This window comes from Phodopus roborovskii, unplaced genomic scaffold (genome assembly GCF_943737965.1).
Source record: "Phodopus roborovskii unplaced genomic scaffold, PHOROB, whole genome shotgun sequence".
Taxonomy (NCBI): domain Eukaryota; kingdom Metazoa; phylum Chordata; class Mammalia; order Rodentia; family Cricetidae; genus Phodopus; species Phodopus roborovskii.
This window is the reverse complement of record NW_026125954.1, coordinates 498,491-512,215: the sequence shown is the minus strand read 5'-3', so window position 1 is coordinate 512,215 and position 13,725 is coordinate 498,491. Positions and strand designations below refer to the sequence as shown.

The 13,725-nt window shown below is 36.3% G+C and overlaps 1 protein-coding gene and 1 pseudogene across 1 annotated transcript in view; one reads left to right on the top strand and one right to left on the bottom strand.

Annotated features, from left to right (window-relative positions):
- The window catches only part of LOC127218141 (interleukin-1 receptor accessory protein-like 1), a gene marked incomplete at its 3' end in the record, with an annotated part of 522,674 nt that overhangs the window by 52,820 nt on the left and 456,129 nt on the right, over positions 1-13,725 (bottom strand). The gene's annotated exons all lie outside the window — the stretch shown is intronic.
- On the top strand, positions 6,050-7,783 carry LOC127218140 (protein kinase C zeta type-like; annotated as a pseudogene).

Genomic DNA, 13,725 nt, shown 5'->3' with positions numbered 1-13,725 from the left:
GTTTATTTCTGAGAAGGGTGAGCATTTTTATTTAGATAAAATCTGTACTGAAATGATGATACCTAACTCATGCTATATAACAGAAACTTCCATATTTAGACATAATTTCAGCACCTGTTTATATTCTGATAGGTGGACAAAATATATCTTTTAGAAACAATGAGAATGGCATCATTTATCAAAGTATGTATTGCAATAGACTTTCTGGCTAAGATAACTTTTATCTAGGAATAATTGAAAAGAATGATCAACCCATTGGTTAGGAAATATCTATAACTGTATTTGGACACCTGCTATATAGGAAATATGCATTGCAATATCAATATTATTAAACAGATTGAATGTTTATTTTTCACATGCACAAGGTCTGAAATACAAGCTACAGAACTAGCATGGAAACGACATGAAGTACAACTTATCTCTTCTAGTTTTTGGCTTCATAATCCAGTTACATTGCTTAATTATAGACCTTTCACCATAAGGGTAGTATTTCCAGAAAGAAACATGAAAGAAAAAGGGGGAAAGGACTAACACAGTACTTGAAAACTAAATGTTCACCCTACTATGCCAAGCTACAGCTCTTATAAAAATGAAAAAAACATGCAAAACATGCAAAAATTACCATAGTTCATGTCCTTGGCCATGAGGATTAAGTCAAGCATTAGCATGTAACCAAGGCATTTTGTCAAAGATGGACTAAAAAAAGGAAGGGCTTTCTAAAATGAATTGCATCAAAGGTCATGGAAGCCTGAAAATACATTTTTAGGAATTTAAACTCCAGAAGGGAAATGACCAGAGATTACTGAGAAAAAAATGTCACTTCAAGGATATAGTAAATAGAACAGTTAAGAGAGGTGGAAAGAAAAAATAGGGACTGGAATAAACACAGTACACTATAGCAGCATGGGGAAGAAAAAGAGGGAAGAAAAGAGAAAAAGAGAAACAGAGAGTAAGTACCTATACATGAAGTGACAGCCAAACCCACCAAAAAGATTTTTTTATTGATCCAATACATATCTTAAAAACTATTTTGAGCTACATGTCTGTTACTTGACCCTCAGCGAAATGTACTGCAGAATATGTGATTTAAAAAAAAAAATCAACATTTAAATTAACAAGAGCTTTCCTTTTAGTAAATTAAAAGCAATTGTTTAATAATCTAGTTAAGCAAGGTTATAATGTTGCCAACAAAATCTTCTTAGAAATATAAAACACATTAAAACTTATAATTTAATATATTTAATTTCATTACAAATATCATGTTTATTGCTTAAAATGTACCTTAGATATATATGTGATTGCATATGCATGAGCATACCCATGAATGATATTTTCTATATATAAATAAAGGTTAAACTTAGGTAAAAATAAATTTGTACAATAATTATTTATTTTTACTTCAGCCAAGAATTTATTCATTCAGTTCACAATAGGCCACCTATTTAAGCATCTAAGGATATGAACATGATAAGTGCTGAAATATTTTTTATTATTTAGATTTGCTCTTTCTGTCCTTAAGATGCTTAGTCTAGAGGAACAGATCTATCAAGCAACAACATTAAAATGATAATACAATTAATAACAAATATAACGATTGGCCTTAGTGAATTATTTTGAACACTGTTTTAAACCTTTGTATATAACATTTTATTTATGCTAGAAAACCCTATGAGTCATATCTAATTATTAATACTCTCGTTATGTCGATGAACACTTTGAGGTTAATTGAAGTTAAATTACTTTTCCAAGGTCACACAGATAATGGCCATGGCTTCAACAGTTGTGAACTACAAACATTTCTTTTATATAGTAGCATAATCCCTTATGCTTTTGATTTTCATTTAAAGTTTGGAATACTAATCGATTTTGTCCCTTTGGAATGGAAAGTAAAATTACAAATGTCTATTCTATTATAATTTAGACAACAATTTAAGATAAAATTGTACATAGATTACGGATTTAATTGAACTTTAATCTTCAAAATCTATATTACTATGGGAAGACAGGATGGTTCATTGTGTATAGGTACACACTGCAATGTGGGATAGTCTGAGTTTGATCCCCAGGCCCCACATGGTGGAGGGAGAAAGCAAAATTCCAAAACTTATATTCTGACTTCCACATACACACTATGTTATGCATGTCCTTGCCCCATGTATAGGTACATGCAAATAAATAAATTAATCAATATGAACATATATCTAGTTTACAGAAAAATGTTAGTATTAAAATGTATGTATGTAATTATTGGCACATATATTTCATAAATGTAGACAAATTTCTTTCATTATCTTTTCCAAAGATTTTTAAAATTGTGTGTTTGTGTGTATCTGTGTGTGTGCATTCATGTGGAGGGGTTTACACATGATTGCAGTGTTCATGGAGGCCAGAAATGAGCATCTCTTCACCTGAAACTATAGTTTTAGGCAGTTGTGAACTTCCAGTGTGTGTGCTGTGGACCAAAGCTTGTTCCACTGCAAGAGCAGCAATTGCTCTTAAATACTGAGATATTTTCCAACCCCACTTTTATTACCTTTATGGTAGTATGTTTCCAAAGGTATTTTATAATAAAAAGTATGTCTTAAGTGTAAGTATTCAGAATGTGATACGTCAAATACAGTGCCTTGACATGCTAAGTGCTATCATCTAAAGAAAGGATGTTTGAAAGTTCTCAGGAGCAAGGACTTTTGATCTTCCATCACCATCCTTCATTTTCTCGACCCCTTCCCCATCCCTCCCACAGTGCAGCATATTAACTAAAATAGGTCCTCCAATCACATCTTCTATATCTTTCCATTTTTAAGTAACCCAAAATATAATTATGCCTGAGGTTTCAAAAGTCTATGTTTTGTAAAACTTATACTATATTAATGTGACTTTCATTTTCTTTTTAACCTGTTTCTTGTCAACATTGTGGCTATAACCTTTGTAATTGTGAGGAAAATACATGGTATTTTTTTTAATCTTTATGGCAGGTAAATCTTATATTTCAAAATATTAATGTACTTCTGTATATTTAAAAATCACAAAGGTCAGGTCTACAAAGTAAGAATTACAGCTATAATTAGATCCATTTTCATAATGATGTAAGATGCCTGTAGTCATCTGTCTTAGTTACTATCCTATTGCTATAAAGAGACACCAAGTCATCTCTTATAAAAGAAATCATTTAACTGGGTGCTTGCTTACAAGTTCAGAAAATTATGTAACAATTATCATGGTGGGGGTTGTGGCAGCATGCAGAAAGAAATGTATACTCATGGAGAAGTAGCGGAGAGATTTCTATCCTGATCTGGAGGCAGCATGCAGAGAAATGGGGATACAGAGAGATACAGAGAAACAGAGATAGACAAAGAGATTGTGAAAGATAGACAGGCAGACTGGGCTTTTGAAACTACAAAGCCCATTTATAATGACACACCTCCTCCAACAATTCCACATCTTTAACTTTTTCCAAACAGTCTACCAACTGAGAAGTAAATATGCAAATGTATAAACCTACAGGGAGCATTCCTCATTCAAATCACCACAGTATTACACACTTCCAGGATTTTTTACAAGTTCATTTGCACTTAAATGCACCCGAATCAACGATATTTTCAAACTATTATTTTTTATTAAATGTTGATTTAAAGTTAAATAAAAAATTCCATTATATTCCCACACTGTAGCCAGTGGCTTCCTCAAGTTTTTGCTACCACGAGTCCTTTGTCACAATAATCTGTACTCTCACATTGTGAGTCAAAATAAACCTTTCCTTCCTTAAGTCACTATTTTCAAGAGAATGAAGAAATGTTTTCATTAAAGTTGAGGAAATACAGGCAAAGCATGGCACACAGAAACAAAGATGTACTGAATAGCAGGGGAAAGGACTGAGAAAGACAAAGCCTCTCCTTTTGTACAGTAGCTTTTAAATAGGTATGCTTTCTTTTTAAGGAAGTTACTTTTTAAGAAATTTTATTTTTAATGTGTATGGGTGTTTATCCAAATGTATGACTATGTATCATGTATGTGCCTATTACCTGAGGTAGCCAGAAGAGGACGGAGATTCCTTGGAATTACAGTTATAGACAGTTCAGAGCTGCCTTATGGGTGCTGGTAATGAACCTGGGTCTTCTGGCAAAGTAGCCAACGTTAAGACATCTCTCTAACCCTTTATGTCAGATATTTTTGTTTCAGCAAGAAGACATGGAGCAACTATATAAAATTTGTATCATGCAGTGTTTTACAGTGAGACTATAGGATTGTTTCTCTGAAGAAGGAAAACAACTGTGCTAAAAATACAAGTTCATTTGAAAAGAGTGAGCATAAACTCAGATTGCCAAAGGGATTTCTAATTCAAGGAAAGAAACTGCCTAGGGATGTGGTTCATCAGGTTTCATCACACAGACCAAAGGGGTCAGACTCAACTCTGAGCTGTTAGCAGAAAACTTTTTTTTTTTTTGGAGATGCCAGAAACATGGGATGTCCAGTAAGGAAAGGTTCTGGAACCATATTACAAATGATTTGAAATAACTGTGTGAGATACAATCACTTAGATGAAGATTTTTCAAAATAGAAGGGTAAGCATCTGCATTAGTTTCTTTTTTATTGCTATAATAATGTATTTTGTCAAAAGCAACTTTATGAATAAAAGGCTTATCTACATACTTAGCTCAATAAAATTAAAAGAAATAAGAAAATCATAATCATGATCTTGATTTTTGTTTATTCTGACACATAAATTATGTTTAATTAGTATGACTTTATTCCATTACATTGTTATATCATTGTTGTTGCAAAATGGGAAAGAGGGACCCCTGCAACTCAGTATTATTGAAAACAGACATTTTGACAAAATCTATCCTGACTGTGGTTTTTCCCTTCTATTACTCTTCCTATTTCTCCCAGTTCCTCCTCCTCTCCTTCCTTTTGTCATTAATCACTCTCTACAGTCTCTCATTAGAAAAAAAATACTATCAGTACAAAAATTTAAAGAAAGATAAACAGGCTTCTAGGAGAGTACAGAAAATAAAATGTAATGAAATATAATAAGATGAAACAAAAACTAACACATTAGATTTGGAGAAGATAAGCGAACAGAAGGAAAAGAGCCCATAGAAGGCTTGAGAACCAAAGACTTATTCATTTGCACACTCACTTGATGGGAGATGTCATTCTGTAAATATGTTTCTCATACTGGTTAATAAATAAAACACTGTTGACCAATAGGAAACCTAGATAGGTGGTACTATGAGATGAGGAGGAAAGAGGAAGGAGGAAGGAGGGTAAAGATGGAGAGTCTGAAGAAGGCAGAACCACCAGCCCCCTCTCGCTGGTAAGACCACGTGGAAATACATATAAATGGGTTAATACTTAAGACAGAGCTAGCTGATAAGAAACTAGTAACTGGCCAATAGAATTATATCATATACATAGTCTCTGTGTGTTGATTAGGGCTGGCACGGCGGTGGGCCAAGACCGGGCAGAAAAACCTTACTCCCTACACTCACTAATCTCATAAAAACACTAAACTGGAAACAATAATACATACTCAGCGGGTCTGGTACAGCCCAATGCAGGTCTTGTACACACTGCCTCAGAGTCTCTGAGTTCATATGTCTTTGTTCATGTTTTCTTGGTAACTTCCAGTCTCTCTGGCTCTTACACTCTGCCTCTTCTTCCTAATGGATCCCTGAGCCATGAGGGGAGGAATTTGATAGAGATATCTCATTCAGAGTTGAGTGTTCCATGGTCTCATACTCTGAACAATATCTGGTTGAGGGTCTCTGTGTTTGTTTCCATCGGCGACAGGAGGAAGCTTCTCTGATGATGACTGAGCAAGGAACTGATCTATAAAGTACCAGAAAGGCATTAGGAGTCATTTTATTGGTACACTTTTTGTTTGAAGAGTAGTATTTGGGCCCCACGCACAGCCAAAGTTCCACAGAGTTGGCACAGCTAGTACCCTTGGTCCGGTGCTGTGCTCTCCCTTCCACATTCCACCATCCAATCTGCCTGGAAACCCGGCCCTGCACTGGGGCCGATAGCCATGATTCAAGCACATACCATGGATAGTGGGTCGGATCCCAAGATGGATGGGGGCAGCAGCTCTCTCTGTCTAAAGTCGCTCTATGGCAGGGATACCCTGATCACCAGCGTGGATGACATAACAACATCCAGTGACCTCTGTGAGGAAGTGCAAAACGTGTGACCTGCACCAGCAGCACCTGCTCACCCTCAAGTTTGTGGACAATGAAGGTTACCCTTGTACTGTGTCCTCACATATGGAGACGAAGGAGACCTTCCACCTGGCATGTCAGGGCAGGGATGAGGTGCTCATCATTCATGATTTGCCAAGCATCCCAGAATAATCAGGTATGCCTTCTCCCCGAGAAGACAAATCCATCTACCCTTGTGGGGCCAGAAGATGGAGGAAGCTGTACCATACCAACAGTCATGTCTTCCTAGCCAGGAGAGCATACTTTGGCCAGTGAAGCAAAAGGTTATCAGGTCTCACGAGGTAGGGCTACAGGTGAATCAACTACAAGCTACTGGTCCTAAATGCTGCCCAATGCAGGAGGCACATGGATTCTGTCATGCCTTCCCAAGAGCTTCCAGTAGATGACAAGTAAGACTGTGTAGACCTTCCATGAGAGGAAACTGATAGAATTGCTTATATCTCTTCATCTTATAAATATGAGAAAATCAAAGACGACTCTGTGAACCTTAAGCCTGTCATCGACGGAATACATGGGATCAAAATCTCTCAGGGGCTGATACTGCAGGACTTCGATATCAACAGAGTCATCGGTCATGGAAGCTATGCCAAGGTTTTCCTGATGCGGCTAAAGAAGATTGATAAGATCTATGCCATGAAGGTGGTAAAGAAGGAACTTGTCCATGGCAACCAGGATATTGACTGGGTGCAGAGAAGTGTGTGTTCCAGCAGGCATCCAGCAACCCCTTCCTGGTTGGCTTATATTCCTGTTTCTAGACAAGAGCCGGTTGTTCCTGATCATAGAATACATCAATGGGGGTAGAGGGGGAATCTCATGTTCCACATGCAGAGGCAGAGGAATTTTCCAGAGGAGCCTGCCAGGTGCTATGCTTCTCAGATGTGCATTGCTCTCAACTTCCTACACAAAAGAGGGATCATCTACCGGGACCTGGAACTAGACAACATCCTGCTTATTTCTGATGGACACATTAAGCTGACAGACTATGGCATGTGCAAGGAAGGTCTAGGCCCTGGTGACATAACAAGCACATTTTGTGGAACCCTGAACTACATTGCCCCAGAAATCCTTCGAGGAGAAGAGTACGGGATCAGTGTAGACTGGTGGGCTCTGGGAATCCTTTGATACCATCGCAGATACCATCGCAGACAATCCTGACAAGTATACTGAAGACTACCTTTTCCAAGTTATCCTGGAAAAGCCAATCCAGATCAAATGCTTCCTGTCTGTCGAGGTTTCACAAGTCTTGAAAGGATTTTTAAATAAGGATCCCAAAGAGAGGCTTGGCTACCGGGCACAGACTGGGTTTTCCAACATCAAGTCCCATGCCTTTTTCCGCAGCATAGACTGGGACCTGCTGAAAAAGAAGGAGGCACTGTGTCCCTTCCAGACCCAGATCATAGATGACTACCACCTGAACAACTTTGATACGCAGTTCACCAGCGAGCCTGTTGCAGTTGACTCCAGACAACAATGAGGACATCATAAAGAAGATCGACCAGTCTGAGTTTGAAGGCTTTGAGTACATCAACCCAGTTCTGCTCTAGGCTGAGGAGTCCATGTGAGGTCATGGGTGTCTCTGCTGTGAACACACCTGCCTGTGAATGACCCTGTCCCTTTACCCTTAACCACAGCATATGCACGCCAGGCTGGGCACGATTCTTAGAGCAGCCAGGGAGGGATGCTGGCCACCGAGACTGTAGAAAGTACATCCAACAGCACTTCTGGACAGAGCAATCTCTTGTGTCCAGGCCCTAGAGCGGCACTTTTTGGTGGAAGAATCACTTTCTGTGCCCATGGCAGCCCTACCTGAGAGCAAGACAATCACAGCATTGTGAAGGTGCACGTTTTCCCACCAGACGGAACTCGATTCACTGACCCACTCACTCCAGAAAAATTAGAGTGTAATACCCTAAGGAATAAAATTTACAGATGATGTTGGAAAAAAAAAAGAGTAGTGTTTGGTTTTACCTTATGTCCCTTAACTATCTAATGCTGGCTCTTTGTCAGACAAGAAGCGTCAGGTATGGGTTCCATCTTGTGGAGTGGATCTTAAGTCAAATCAAATAATGGTTGGTTATTTCCCATAAGCTTTGTGGTACCATTGTCTGAGCAGGCAGGATACCATTATCAATCCAACAGTTTGTGGCTGGCTTGGTGTTTATTTATCTTTTTGTTCACCTGCAGAGTACCTTCTTGCACCAAAGATCCTTTTATCAATAAAGAACATATGTTACACTGTGAAAGGCTAAGAGTAATATCTACCTGAAAATGAATCAATAAAATAAGCACAGATTGTTAATTTCAATTATTTTTGCATTATAATACAATTTAAGTATTTCTCCTTGCCTTTCCTTCATCCAAAGCCTCCTATATACCTCTTCTTACTCTCTTTCAAACCCATGGCCTCTTCTTATATGCATACATACATACATACATACATACATACATACATAAATACATACATACACAGGCACAGATAAATACACACACACAGACACACACACACACACACACACACACACATACACATACACACACACACACATACACACACACATTCCTAAATATACAAATGCAACCTGTTCAGTCTGTATAATGTTATTTGTATGTATGTCTTTAGGGCTGACTATTTGTTGTTGACAGATAATTAGTGTTCTTAGTTGTCTAGGTTTTTTGTCTTTTCTTTTTTTTTTGTACAGGATTGTGGCCTTCTGGACTTCTTGGACCACCTCTCACCTCCACCCCACACCATTGACATTAGCTTGTGTATTGTTTTTCTTGTTCAGTTCATGTGTAGGCAATCTGTTGGTGTAGATTATGATATTTGTAGGAAACACAATCTCACAGAAAATACGCTATTTTTCTGGGTCTTATAATCTCTGTCCCCTCGTTCTAAATGATCCCTGAGCCCTATGTGCAGTAGTTGTATTATAGATGTAGCCACTGGGCCTAGGATCGACAACTCTGCATTTTGATTTATTATAGAAAGTTAATATATAATTTATTTTATAACATAATTGGAAAATTAGAGTTATTCTTGTATATTTATTAGAATGAAGTTTTCTACATATAAGGAACAGGGAAGATTATTCAGACAGCAACTGTTAATGATTAGAACATTAATTGGAAAACCATATTTAAACAACAACTATTTAAAATTGCTTCCTCTTGTACGTATTTTGAATCATGAACTACTTCATTCTTCTTGTAGAAAAAAATTTTTCGTATAGTTGATATAGATTATTTTTCAAGACTCTATAGTGTACAGATAACATAGGTACCCAATAAAATAGAGAGAGCAGTAGCTCATAGGACTCTGGGTTATTTTCAATTCAAGTTCAGAAAATTGTTAAATATAGTGGAAGGTGGGAGGCTATCAATGAAGAGGAAATATGGGAAAGGATAATGAACATTAAAGGCTTGAAAAAGTTATATTGTAAAATTGCTGCAGCTTCCTAAAATATAAATATCTTCACAGATAAGAAAGAGGTTAAATGTAGTTGTCATATAATGGGGCAACAGTGCTCACACAACATCATAGGCTCAGTGGAAAGAATAAGTTGCTTCCTTTGAAGTTGTTGACCACTAGACACCCATAGAACCCCTAATCATCATGGCATCATTACAAATATTGTCATCTTGTAATGTTGTAATCTTGGTTAGCCCTAGGACTTGATGATAAGACTATATTGTCAAGAACACCACATACTTGAGTCATAGAACACAGAAAAATAAAATTGCGATGACTTGGAAGTTTTATCCTTCCTGGCTAACTTTTTCATAGAGACTGAAGGTGCTATGCATGTTATTAGAGGAGAAATATAATTACCATTAGTCTTAATAGTCTGTGAACTCTGAGAAGTACAATAATATTCAGCTTGGCATGATATGCTCATAATATGATAGTAGCATGAATGTTATAAGAGTATCAAACCTCTGAGGCCACGTAAGACATAGGTCCTAGAGCATGACTTACTGTATCACCCTGGTAAATGGACTAAGAATAAATTGACTTATAAAAATTACCATTACACTTATAGATTAGTACAGCTCTCAGTCTTCATCAGAGAAGCTTCTATGTGGTATACATAAAGTCTAACAGAGATCTATAACTAGTAAACATGCATAAAATAAGAGATAGCAGAGTTCTCAGTCCTAAATGGGATACCTACAACAAATCCTATACTTCAAGGTCACAGCAATCACTACAGAAGATGCAGAATAGTGATTGTAAGAACCAAAGACAGTGAATGACCACAATGAAAAAAGATTTTATCCCCTTGACACAACAGGATAGTAGCACTCATAAACTGACAGTGGCTATGACTTGCACAAGTTTCAGCCAGAAAATATCCCAACATATACTGGAGAGGGTTTGAGGAAGTCCCATTCTTAATTGAGGAGCTGTTAGTACTTGATGCTTGCTGAGAGGAGGGTTAGTTCTTTGTTTTTGTTTTCTTAGAGACGCAACCACTGAAGAAAATGATGAGACTCATATTCCAGTGGATGGTTCTATATGTTTTGTATGCCAATATAGGGATTATTAAGTGTACTCTGTCAATGGCAGATGGGCCAGGAGGCTGGTAGGGAAAATTGTGAGGGATATGGGAAGGATTAGACGAGTGAACTCAGTGGGGAAGGGTGGATAAAGCTGGTATTGAAAGTTGTTGTGGGTTGTGGAAGAATTTGAGGAGAGAGGTGATAATTAAGGGGTGGAGTTGATCAAAACACATTAAATGCATGTATGAGATCATCAATCAATAAAAACTGAAGTTCGTATACTATTAATTCTCTTTTGGTTTTCTAATGCACTTCTTATAGGCTTGTCAACTGATCATTTCTTAAAAATCCTAATGCATTAGGAAGTTGAAATAAATATAAATAACCATTGCTGCAAGTGTATTGCTCCAAAAATAAGTAAGCTGAACTTGAGTCTGGCGCCTTAGACCCTGACACTAGCTCCAAAAATAAGGAAAACGAGAATTATAAAGGTGCAGAAGAAAGGATTATATTTTCTTATGTATGTGTACATGTGTTAAATACAAAATCACATTAATTCAGAACATAAATACATATTTTGAGAACCTTAAGGAAACTTTAACTTGTGTTTCAAAAACTCAGATGTTAAAAATAATTTTAAATTGACTACGAGTTTCTTACTTATTCCTAAAATATTCATACATGTATACAATTAAATATTAACATATTAGCTTCTCTTCCAATTTCACCAATCTTTTTACCAAAATATCACCTTTCCAGATTCATGGGTTTATTTTCAAGAAGTCATTAGTGTTACAATATGTTTATTGGTGTAGAGCCATCAACATTTTGAATGTGTATATGTCAACTATTGTGGAGAATGAATAGACAATATTGATAGATGTTAATCATACAAAACCAACAAGTAGGTCTAGGATTCTTGCCAGATGAATTAATTATATTTTGATTCAAGTGGAACAACAGCATGCAAAAGAAAACAAAAGAATATAATAAAAGTGTTAATAAATAAATTTTACTGAGTTACCCTATATCAAGGCTACAAGAATCTTACTAGATACCACAGGATAATAAGTAAAAAGTCCAGATCCAGGAATAGGTTACCTACTTTAGAATAGATGGCCACCAAGATTATATAATCCCCCAAATATTACAAGTTATTGCTAATACTTATGGTTCCCTTCCAGAATTTGACATTAAGACCTTATCATTGAAGACACCATTACTTGAGTCATAAAATATGAAGGTATTAAGTTCATATTCACTAGGAAGCTTCTTCCCTACCGGCTAGCTTTCATAGTGCTATAGTGTGCTATGAACATTTCTAGAGGGAAGAAGTAATCATCAATTTTATCCAGCTACAATCCTGGGAAGCTACAATAATGACTGACCTGCCCATTGGTTACCACAGTAGCATGAACATTATAAGAGGAAACAACCATTTTTTGATTGAATTTAAAGGCCTGCTCCATGAATTTAAACCCATACTCAGTTCTCTTTTTTTAGGCCAAGAACCTATGGCTAGACAAATTACTGTCTCTAGGGGAGAACGTATTATACTACTAATCTGCTAATGGACCTAGCATTAAACTGACATTTTTTTTTTTTTTTTGAGACAGGGTTTCTTTGTGTAGTTTTGTAGAACAGGTTGACTTCAAATTCAGATATACCCACCTGCCACTACCTCCCAAGTGCTAAGATTAAAGGTGTGTGCCACCAATGTCCAGATAAACTGACTCTTAATGTCTATTATAACCAAAAATGAATATATAAGTCAACCCCTGATCAAATAGATTTTTTACACTCATCAGTGATTAATAAACACTGATATTCATGTCTGATACTCATAACTTGATAATTTACTGTGGAAGTCTGGCCCTAAATGGAACAATTCTATCATACTAAAGGGTCAGGGATCAAAGTGGAAAGATCGTTGGAAGATTGCAAGAGCCATAGGGAGTAGAACTACTAGGAAACAGTGTTTCCTGGACTGAGCAGGGCAATTACCCACATGAATTCAGAGTAGTTGATACAGCATAGTCCACACCTTCACAGGCTCAAGGCAGACAAAATTCCATAATTCTGAGTAGTAGTTGACATAAAGTCCCTCTTGTAGCTAAGAAGTTATTAGCAGCTAATAACTACTGAAAAGTGGAGATTTGTTTTGCCTTAAGGGGTGGCCTCCAGTAGGTTTACCATGCTCCAATTGATGACCATATTTTAAAGAGTATACAGGCAGCATAAACTATATTTGATGATAGGTGGTTGTGGAAAGTCTTCAAGGAAGGAATGAATATGATCAAAATGCATTGTATAAATTCTCTAAGAATTAATTACAATGAGAAAAGGAGAAATTAAAATAAAATTTGTTAACTGAAGTAACTTCCAAAATAGAAAAATTAGAATGAGCATGGTATTCTTTATGTGTATTTGACGATTTTTTTAGGTAAAATATACTGTGTTAAGGCCTCATAATCATTCAAAGTTTAAATTGTTGTGATGCATTTCATGTTAAGAATTGTCATCTTTACTACCATTCACATTATTGTTTGCCATAAAAGAAGTTGAGAGGATATATTTTTTCTTATGAAATTAGGACTTGGGTATATTTTTTTTCTGAGTAAATCTTAAACCTAGACAATCTGCCACAGTAACAGTACTGATCTTAGGTATGATGACATTTCTCAAATATTAGTTTGTTGTAATGTTTTTAATGTTTCAAAATAAGTTGATGTGAAAACAAAAAAATTGAAGAAGTTTTAGAGAAGGAACAATAAAAGACAAGTTCAATGTAATGTTTGGGTATCTATGGGACTGCAATGAACAACTACTCAAACAGAAATAAACCATACCTGATATTGGGCTTTTCATTTGTTAAGATCAGCTATCTAGGAGAACCATTGTCATTCTCCCTATTACAGGGTAACTCTATCAGAAATATATATATATATATATATATATATATATATATATATATATTAGGATGTTTCTAGAGAAGTCAGTTTCC